Source organism: Mastomys coucha, chromosome X (assembly GCF_008632895.1).
Source record: "Mastomys coucha isolate ucsf_1 chromosome X, UCSF_Mcou_1, whole genome shotgun sequence".
Taxonomy (NCBI): Eukaryota; Metazoa; Chordata; class Mammalia; order Rodentia; family Muridae; genus Mastomys; species Mastomys coucha.
In genome coordinates, this window is record NC_045030.1 from 56,916,694 (window position 1) to 56,927,816 (window position 11,123).

The 11,123-nt window shown below is 37.3% G+C and overlaps 1 protein-coding gene across 7 annotated transcripts in view; it reads left to right on the forward strand.

Annotated features, from left to right (window-relative positions):
* The window catches only part of LOC116092562 (protein FAM122A-like), a 58,444-nt gene that overhangs the window by 25,488 nt on the left and 21,833 nt on the right, over nucleotides 1-11,123 (forward strand). For 3 of the 7 annotated variants that reach the window (XR_004119347.1, XR_004119333.1, XR_004119348.1), the window contains 2 exons: nucleotides 1,351-1,403; nucleotides 5,742-5,846. The exons of 1 other annotated variant lie outside the window; for it this stretch is intronic. The gene's annotated coding sequence lies outside the window, so the exon portion shown is untranslated. Of the gene's footprint in view, nucleotides 1-1,350; nucleotides 1,404-5,725; nucleotides 5,847-11,123 lie in introns of all 7 variants that reach the window. 3 more of the 7 variants (XR_004119337.1, XR_004119341.1, XR_004119339.1) reach the window with 3 other exon arrangements.

Genomic DNA, 11,123 nt, shown 5'->3' on the forward strand with positions numbered 1-11,123 from the left:
TTATTTTTTGTTTGTTTATTCAAAGTCTTTCTCTCTAGACTGGACTTGAATTTGTGGTAATCCTCCAGCCTCAGCCTCCCAAGTGCTGACTCATATATGGCCATTTCTTTTCTCTGTCTTTTGCAATTTTCTATTTTTCCTTTTCTTCCTTTCTTTTATTCTTTCTTTCTTTTATTCTTTCTTTATTTTTTCTTTCTTTTTTTCTTTTTTTCTTTCTTCCTTTCTTCCTTCTTCCTTTCTTTCCTAGAGATGGAACTCATACTAGAGAGGTGCATACTAGTCCAGCAATCTTCCAGTAGGCTATACCCTTGGCCTTCATTTTACTTTTTATTTTGAGACAACATGCTGATAAGTTACCCAGGGTGGCCTTGAACTCACTGTGTATGTCCAACTGGCCTTTAATTTGTCATCTCCTTGGCTTGACCTCCTGAATAGTTAGGATTGTAGGGCTATCAGGCCAAGTGACAATGACAATGCTAAATGTATGTTGTCTGAAAATACTAAATTACTTGTAAAGTAAATTTCTTTTGCAATGCTGGAGATAAAGCTCAGGCTATTGTGTAGGCAGGGCAAGCACTCTATCAATGAATTTACCTGTGGCCCCCAACCATTTCATTTCAGTGGCTTATAAGAAAGTACAGCTCAAAGTTCTGTAAAAACAAAGAAGTTATTTCTCTTTAGTTAAATTAAAATGCTATTTGTTTCCATTTATCATTTCAATTATACTGAAAAGAAGCATCAAGTGACTAATAATATGTGATGAATTCAGCAATTCCTTAAACCTGGCTTGACCATAGTCTTTCTCTAACCGAATTTGAATTTCTTCTTAAGTGTCAGCTATCAAAACCTCTTTATTTATTTACTTTTAAAACAGGATCTCATATACTTCAGGCTATCATCAAGCTCAGTCGGTAGTGTAATTTCTCATCATCCAACCTCCTACATACTGGGATTATAGACATGCACTACTATATCTCGTTTATACAGTGCTGGGGATCAAACTGGAGCATTTACCGTGCTGGCTAAACACTCTACCAACTCACCTATACCCCAAGATTTCTAAAGCACTTGAAAGAAAAATCCCTGGGGATCTGTAGCTTAGTGGTAATACTCTGAAGTGGTTGCCTATCATGCAGGAAATCATGGCTTTAATCCCCAGAACTGCAAGAACTTTTTCATCTTTGTTTTTTTTCTTATTTCATACTAATGTTTAGAGAAAGGCAATACAGAGATATGATACTGTATAATAGACACAGTTCTCATTAGTATATAGAGTCAATTATTTATAATGAATTGATTGATTTTTGTTTCAAAGTTTTCTTGTAATAACTATGATGGTTTTATTTTTAGAATTCACACGACCATCAGACCTTTTAGACCGAGTAACCTGGAAACATCAAAAAGTAATGGTTCCTTTTAATGGCGAATATAACTTTATGTTGTAAAATTAGCTAGTATTAAATGTTATGTTATTCATTTTTGTTTTTATTTGTTTATTGTTTTTGTTCTGTTACACTCAGGGTGGCCTGGAACTTATTATGTAGACCAGGCTGGCATCAGACTCATGGAGATCCACCTGCCTTTGCCTCCCAAGTGCTGGAATTAAAAGCCACCACACCTGTCTAAAAACTTACTTTATTTATTTTAAATGTTTAATTTGGGGGAAGTTCATGCATGAATACTATATTTACATACTTTCCATCTCTCCCTCTCATTATGTGCATGTGTATGGATCTGTGGCTGGGTATATGTGTGTGACTGGAGCTGTCTTCAAAGGCAGAAAATGTCACATCTCTTGGAGCTGGAGTTACAACTGGTTGTGAGCTGCCTGGCGTGGATTTAAGAGCTCTTAGACAGTTGAAGTCATTTGTATATTTAAAAGTATGGGATTGGGAAATAGAGATAATTTGGTAAAGTACCTGCATAGTATGCAACCAAGATCTGAGTTCAATTCCTATCACTGCATAAACTAAAGTAGAGGCAAGAAGGTCAGAAGTTTAAGGTCACCTTTGGCTAGATAGAGACTTTAAGGCAATCCTTGGTTACAGATATGATAAATAAATAAATAAATAAATAAATAAATAAATAAATAAAACTTAGGTTGAGGCTCAGTAGTGAAGTGCTTCTCTAGCATGCTTCTGGCTCTGGTTTAATTAAATACGCAAACCAATACTATGCTTAAATTAGAGGTAATTTACCGCATTGGAGTTGTTTTCCTTTTGCTACAGTTATACGCAAAATACTTTATTACATGGTGACATTTTCTTTGAAATTTTTCTTTGGGTTTGATAGTGTGCCTGAGTTGTAGAATTCTGGCCCAGCATGCATGAGGTCCTGGGTTCAATCCTCCGCACTGCCTGCAACTTTTAGCATAAAAAAACCTTGGTCTCTTCCCTGTAACATGTCTTCCCCCAGCACCACCCTCCTCTCTTCTCTCTCTCTCTCTTACTCCCCTCCCCCACACACATCTTGTATCTGGGTTTCAGCTATCTAGAAGACAGCTGCCTTATTTGTTTGTGCATCCCTAAGGCAATTCCAAAGTGAATTCTGTTTGTTGTCAGACTCTCCCATGCATATCCTATACAAATTTGATAAAAATTCATTTGATCATTAGTGATCAGACTCAATAGCAGGTAAGTTGAAATCTAATCTCTTTCAAGTATTTTGGAATATTAACATTCACCTGGGAAACAACCTCTGTCATATTTGGAACCCATTAACACAAATGAAAGGCAGGGAGCAATAGTATAGAGGATTCTGGTCAGGAAAACTCTTCAAATGATTGAGGACTCTGGAAAGTTCCGGACTGTGAGATAAAGATTAGTCTTTCAAGTGTGTGTGATAAGGAGCAATTCAGTCCTGCAGGATAATCAAGAGCTGATAAAGCTTCAATTGGCCAAGACATTTGAAGATGCTAGACAGCTGTAAAATACTACCTTTACACCAATACTAGGATTACCAAAGCATATTTCAAATTTTCTTTTATGAGGAATGCATTTTTGTTTTTCATGTTTTAATTTTAGGTGAGAAGGGGGAAATGAGTCATTTTTCTGTAGTGGTCTAAGCTTCACCCAGCAGGGACAGAGTCTGCTATGACAACTGTGCTTTTAACTGTAAGAAGGGCTAGTAAGTTTATCTCTTGGGTACTTTTGTGGTTGTGTTGCTGAGAATTGAATTTAGGGCCTTTCACATGCTAGGCAAATATTCTATCATGGAATTAGCCTTCCAGGCCGCCTTGGGTCACTTTTAAACAGTATCCCTAATCATTTATCAGTCACATAGACTCTTCTTAAGCATCAGTTTTTATCTCATGGGCAGGTGGTATTATAAGAAAATGTAAACTGCAACCATTAATACTTACATCAAGGTAATGACTATAGCAAGTCTGCCTTTACATAGATACAACTAGAATTACACCCAGGGCCTCAGCTATACAAGGCAAGCATTCAGATACCCAGCCTAGCAGGGCTGGTTTTTTTTTTTTGTTTTTTTTCACAGGCGAATGTTTCTGGTCAGTATTTTGAAATGTGTTTATACAGTTCATTGTATGCTATAAGAGAATTTATCTATTTAGTTATAAACAGATGTTTAGAACTAAGCTGTTTACAAAACATGTTTAGAAAAATAAAGCTAATATAGTGACACATGTTTATAATTCCAGCACTCAGGAGGGCAAAGTCAGAAGGTTGCCTGGCCAACAGAGTGAATTCAGGCTAGTTTGGGCTAGAGAGTGAGATCCAGTCTCAAAATAGATAGATAGATAGATGGAATTTGGTTAATACTGAAATTGGTAGTTTCTTAATGATAATTCACTTTATTCTAATTAACTCAAGAATAAAAACCATACAGCTAGTTTAAGGCAGCCACTCAAAACACTTGCCCAGTCCCAAACTCTACACATACAGTTAAAATGGCCATTCTGAAGCAATGGAGTTGTGCTTTAGAATTTACATTTTCACTATTAAGTATCAACCAGGAAAAAAACAAACAAACAAGAACTATGATGGATCGAAACTTTAAAAACTAGCTTTTATCCACTTTCATAATTCATGTATCAAGAGCTCACAGGATTGATTCCTGTATGTTCCTTTATCTTCATTGCAGTAACACTTTTGTGTTTTCTCCAAATAAAATCTATGCTGAAAATCCAGTCAGGAATACCTAGAAAATGTTTCACTTTCATTTTTTGTTGGTTTGAGGCAAAGTTTCATGTAGCCCAGGCTGGCCCTCAGGATCCTCCTGCCTCCACCTCCCAATTGTTGTGATTACAGGTGTGTTCCAACACACTCATGCTACCCCTTGAATTTGCTTGTTTTCTCTGATTTGTGTGACTGGAGACAGAGTCCACTTTTTCAACTGCTAGGCAGTAACTCTACTAATGAGCCACATCCTTAGTGCCTTCATTTGGTTTAAGAACTGAGATCTGGATTTACTTATAGGAACAAATCAGTGAAATTATGAAACATGTAAGATCGTAGATTTTAATGAAGTGTAATTGTTCAATTAACCACCAAGGAATATAATATTCAAATTGCTTGCTTAGATCTGGAAGTGCAGCTCAGTGGTAAAACACTTGCCTAGCATTCCTGAGGACCTGTGCTTGATCTCCAGTACTGTAAAAATAAATAGGTTCTTAATGTCCATACCTGTTTTAAATAATGCTTTCAGTAATTGCTAGTTTCTATGTAAGAAGGAAATGTCATCTATCAAAGCAATTATGAAAATCAATGCACTTAGTTATCCACAGATCCAAGGATTGCTTATTTTGCACAGGAATCCTTGGGTGTTTAATTTGTTGGGAAAGTGTAAATAAGGAAACAGCAAGATGAATAAAAGCTAATTGAATAGAAAGAAAATCATAAGTAATTGGGGCTTCACTGAATTTGTGTTCAACTGATTAGCCCTGATCAACTTTACATTCTAATTAAGTGTGAGGGAAAAGAAAATGTCAACAAATTGTAGCCCTTTACATTTGTATGAATTTTCTTTTTTCTTCTTTTCTTCTTCTTCTTCTTCTTCTTCTTCTTCTTCTTCTTCTTCTTCTTCTTTCTTTCTTTCTTTGTTTTGAGACAAGGTTTCTCTGTATAGCCCTGGCTGTCCTGGAACTCACTCTGTAGACAGAGCTGGCCTCAAACTCAGAAATCTGCCTGCCTCTGCCTCCCAAGTGCTGGGATTAAAGGCAAGCGCCACCACCTCCCGGCCAGCCTTGAACTCTTGATTCTCTCACCTTAGTATAAGTATTGGGAACATAATCTTGTGACACATAGCTAGCCAGTTTTAACTGGTTTAGTTAGTTGTACAGAAGAATGCCACAACTCATTGTGATATGCTAAGAATCAAAGATAATGTGGTGCTTCATTCTCTTTTCTTTTGAGTTTTATACACTAGAAATATTTATGCCTTCTTCCTCTGCCCTCCTCCTCTCATTTTTTTTTTTTTTTAATTTTTGAGACAGTGTCTCATGTTGTCAAGGCTGGTCCCAAACTTACTATGTAGTTGAGGCTCGCCTTGAGTTCCTGCTCCTCCTACCTGCACCTTCTCAAGTGTTAGGATTACTTAGCTCCCATTCCTTAAATTTTGTTATTATTGTTGACTTTAACATTACAGCAATTGTAATTTTTTTCACGATGTTTTGTGTTTCAGTTTTTTTAGTTTTAAAAATTGTACTAAAGTTGTGTTTTGAAATCTTTGTCATCCCAAGAATTGTCATATTAGTTTTTCACAGTGAAGTGTCCCTACAGATAGTTTGACAATGCACTAGAAGCTGGTTGGCTGGAAATCATGCAAGTGTGCGGAACAAGAAAATAATAAAGGAGATGGAAGTTATCAGAGTACACTCCACACAGGTATGAAAATGTTACAATACACACTAGTAAAAAAAAAAGTCTAAAACAGGGCCTGGAAATGTAGCTCAATCTAACTCTCAAATACTTCAAAGAACGGTGTTTAAGCCCAGTATGTGTATTTAATTACATTCTTATCTTACTTATGACTTTATAAATGGATAGCAATGTATTTACTCGACTAACTCACTGAGATTAAACAAGAAAGCTCACTTTATTAATAAGTTGAATTGCTGGGTCAGAAAAAAAAGCAGAGTTCTTAAAAAAAACTTGTGATTACTAGCCAGGCATGGTGGTGCATACCTGGGATCACAATACTTGGACTAGAAGCAGGAAGATTTGAAGTCAAGCCCGTCCTTGGCTGTGTATGAAGTTTGAGGATAGCCTAAGCTGCCTAAAACCCTGCCTTACAACAAGAAAAACTTAATGATAATTAAATCAACCAAATCAGCAATTTCAAGGATGTTCAACAAATACCTGATGACTTTCTAAAAACTGTATGATATACGAGAAAGTTTGAAATACTATCCCTATCTCCAGGCAAGAAGTATCAATTATTAAGGACATAACGACAGTTAAGGACATTAAGGACAATCTATAATAACATAACCCCAAAGACATGAATGCAAAGCTCTCTATACTTTCAAGACCCCAGAGAAGGGAAATATGAGAGTCCAGCATGTGGTGCTCCCCAGTAATCCTAGCACTCAAGAGAGTAAAGCAGTATTGTTGCAAGTTCAAGGCCAGCCTGGACTATAGAGGGAACAAACACAAATGATAGAGGGAGGAGAAGAGGAAAGATATACTGGCGATATAACTCATTTCAAGAAAGCTAGAACTGTTTGCATAGACTTTGCAGGGGCCTGGAGGAGGGTGGAAGTTATTAGATTATTGAACTCATAAGCTCTTTAGAATCTAATTTTTTGTTTCTGTAGTTTTCAGTCAGACTTCCACCATCCTCCTGCCCCCAGCTACTCTTAAAATGGAAGGACTTTGGAAGTGTTTTTAATCAGTCTCTCAATAAAGCAACTTTTGTAAAAATTCCAAGCAGATGCCTAGTATTCAGTGGTCTAGAGAGTGAAACGAGAGGATAGAGTTCCAGGCCAGCCTAAGAAACACAGAAAAGTCCTGCATTTAAGAAAAAAACACCAAGCCACAGCAGTGACACATGCTGAAATCCCAGCACTCTAGAGGTGGTCAAAGGATGAGGAGTTTCCTCATTACATAGCAAGTTTGAGGCTACCCTGGGCTATGAGAGGCTGTCCTCAAAAAAGCAACAAAACAAACAAAAACAAAAGGAAAGCCAAACCAAATAACAACAACAACAACAACAATCCAATGGATCCCAGAAAGATCCTCTTTCAGCCACGGCTTGAAATCTTATTATGAGCCAGCTGCACAGCAGTTAGTTCTCTTGTTAAACAACTCTCACAATTAGAAATCTCCTTTCTTAAAAACTAAGGATTACTTTAGGTTTAAAGTTTTGGCTGGGTGGCTTGTTTCATTGGCTCCTTAGTGCCAAAGTAAATCAAGTAAGCTATTAAAAGCACACGCATTAGGATTCTAATCTGCATTAATCTTTGTCCCTGCTCCTTGAATTATTAGTATTCCCACAACAGGATATATTTAATCTCATCGTCTAAATGAAAAATTTTAATTCACCTAGAAGCAACTATATATAAATGCATGATGAAAGTGCATCTATAGTATTGGATATCTATGGGGGAAACTAATTATGATTCCTCTCAAGTGTTTTAAATTACTTTAGAATGTTAAAAGTTGTGCTTGAAAATTCTATTATGTAGATAAATTTTGTTGTCAGATAGTTGAAATTGTGCATTTAGAAAAGACTAGAAAGCCATATGAATGCCCCCCAAAGACAGTTTATTTCCTTGATAGTCTATGATTTAAAACAAAGCCAGGCATTGGTAGTACAGACCTGTAAGTCCAGCCCTGTGGAGACTGAGGCAGGAAACTGTTCAAGATCAAAGGTCACTATTTGACCTTTGCTCCACATAATGAGTCCCAGTCACCATAGTGAAATTCTGTCTTAGACAAAGTAAACAGAATTGATTTTCAAAAGCCTGCAATATGTAAGTAAAGAGACTCATCATCCATCATATAGGAATCTTGGAAATGTGCTCAACCCCTTTAATATTAGGAGACTTAATGGCCATGGTCTCTCAGAAGCTAAGCATTAAATGAACGATATTTGGATCCTTAATGAATTGACCAATAGTTACTTGTATACAATTTGGAAGTCTCTGTGGCTTTACTGATGTAAAGGAAACTGGTAACAAAGATTACATAATCCTTTTGCTGGGAGGGTCCAGCCTGTAACTTTTTGAAACAGGGGTCTCAATATCTAGCCCTGGCTAACATAAAACTTGCTTTGTAGACAAGACTGACCTTGAACTCAGATAGCCACCTGCTTCTTCTTCTTCCTGGGAGTTTGGAATAAAGGCACACATCTCCATACCCAGCCCAGACTTTTATTTTTATTTTATTTTTATTTTATTTTTAGTGTTTTGCCTACATGTTTGTATATGCACCAAATACATGCTTGGTACCTGAGGAGACTAGAAGGCACAGAATTTCCTGGAACTGGAGTTACAAGTGGTTTGTGAGCAACCATATTGGTCTTGGGAATTGAACCCAGGTCTTCTGCAACAGCAGGGAGTGCTCTTAACCTCTGAGCCATCTTTTGTTTCCAGACCATTCTTAATCAATACATGAGTCCTGTCTTTTGTAGTTTACTTTCTGCCTGGGTTCTGAGTGACTTGGAATAGGTCACTTAAGCTCCCTGGACTTCAGGTGTTTGATCTGTAAAATAGAGTTGGCCTGGACATTTCTAAGGTCCTTTCTGCCTCTAAAAGTTTTTATTGAATCTGTGACAATACCGTCCTCCATCTTTGCTAGGATGACAACAAAAGTTGTGGTGGCATGAAATTTCAGGACACTTAAAATATTTAGGAAATTAGACAGCTTTGTAGTGAATATTTTTATTCTTCTTGGCAACAAGAAACTAATTTTGTTCGGCCTCATCAATAGTCTTCTCTATTCCCTAAATTATGCATGATTTATGATGAAATACAGAAAGCTAATTTCCCCCTGGTTTCTTGTTTTGTGTGAATAAATGGTCCTCTAAGGCTTCCCTTATTAATAACAAGTTCCAATGGACAGAGCACTTGCCATAAAATTTTCTTTGTGCTGTAACTACAGCTTGAGACAAAACAAGAGTTATGCTTGGTCTGTTTGTTCTGGAGAATCCAGAAAGACAGGCACAAAGTGCCATCAAGTATAAAAATGCTGTCCCGGTAAGCACTGGGAAGCACTGAAGAGGAAGCCAGCAGCAAATGAGCCTTTTCTTTCCTCAATAATGACTCTATGGCGAGAAGACAAGCCCTCAAAGGTTAATTTAGTTTATTTCTTGGCATAGGCCTTTGCTTGGTAAGTCTCCATTAAACATGAATTAAAAAGGACACACTTGAAAGTTGCAAACAGCTGGCTTGTGACCGTGCTGAGGGAGGAAATACTTAAAAATGTCATTATCCAGCAGAGGAGCCTAATTATGCTTCTAGTCCCGCTCTTCTGAAAGGAAGGCTTTGGTTTACTTCCTTAACTAGACTTGGAGGAAGCTCCTCCTGCCTTGACATCAAGCCCTGTTCTTGGGTTCTCCTCCCAGGCAAGGGAGAGCTTGGAAAAAGCAAAGTGTAAGTTTAGTTTGCTTTCAAATCCATTCCCATGTCCTATTAATTAGCAGAATTTTTGCTTGTTTGTTTTGTTTTTAATGTTAAGAAAATGGAAAGCAAATGCAATATGGGGAACATGGCATTCCAATTCAGCATGCTGGATTCCTAATGCTCTTTCTGTGGAAGTTTGATATTGCCCGAAACTCTCCAAGCAGTGAACTTTTTAAAAATAGTTTCTCCTCTACCTCTTCCTCCTTCTCCATAAACCCTCCTTCTCCATAAACCCTCCTTCTCCATACCTCCTCCTTCATTCACTTCCCATGCTGCTTCTGCTGGTGCTGAAAATAAACCTCAGGGATGCTCACACACTAGGAAAGTGTTCAACACAGTAGACAATACTCCCACTCTTCACTCTCCAATACGGGAGATGTGGGGGGGCAAAAAGGAGTTCAAAGTTATCCTTACCACACAGCAAGTGTGAGGCCAGGCTGGAGTCTCATGAGCCCCAGAAAACAAAACAAAACAAAATACAAACAAAAATTAAACTAAACAAGAAACAAGTGGTGTGGTGGAGCAACTAAAAAAATCTATATTCAAATAATGATGGTTGCCCATGCAAGCTAATTAAGTGTTGATACAGATGACAACATTGATGAGTCTTGAAACACTATGCTAAGGAAGATAAATCAGACATAAAGGAGCACTGTTATATAATTGTAATCATACTAAATAACTCAAATAAACATATTAATAATAGCGGGAGGTACATTGCATTAGATGTTGCCAGTGGCTGGGACAGGGACGTGGGAAGCTATTCTCAATGAGCATAGTTTCTACTTGGGGATAATAAAAATGTTTCAGAAGTAGATAGTACTGGTGTTCATGCAACATAAATGCAATGAGTGCCATACTTTAAATGGTTAGTTTTAGGTGAGAACACAAAATGAAAACTCCCAATACCTAATATGGGCATCAATTATCAGCCCAGCATTTCTCTAGGTATTTTATAAAACACGAATAAGTCAGTATCCTGGCAAATTAAGAGGCCATCTACAGAGACCAGGGTCAAGAAAGTTCATTCAACTCAGTTAAACTCACCTGTCTGTGTTTTCTTAACAGAAAGAAAAATTAGTTTAGTTATACCACAGCCAGGGCAGCTACGTAGTAGCAAGAGCAGCCTGCAGCCTACACTCCCCTCTGTCATTGTGAAAGCCCGAGAAAGGGGATGTGGTGTGGAGTATGTTCAAACTGTCTAACCTATGTCCTTGTTTCTGAGCACTCATTTTGTGGCATTGGTGCTATGTAGAATACACTTTGTGAAACACTGGGCTAAATAAAGTGCATTTCGTAGAACTCTCCACACATCCTAAGAACGATGCTGCCATCATGTATCACTTGTTGTGGAAAGATGTTTATGACTGCAATGTTGCAAAAACACCGTGGCTAATGGAATCCTACTTTTGTTTTTTAAAAAGTATACAGATATACTATATTTTTCCATATCGTGTATGGAATTTATTTATATATATAAACAAATTCCCAGTCTAATTCTCTGCATTTACTGAAGTATTATGAGAATTTTTTTGAG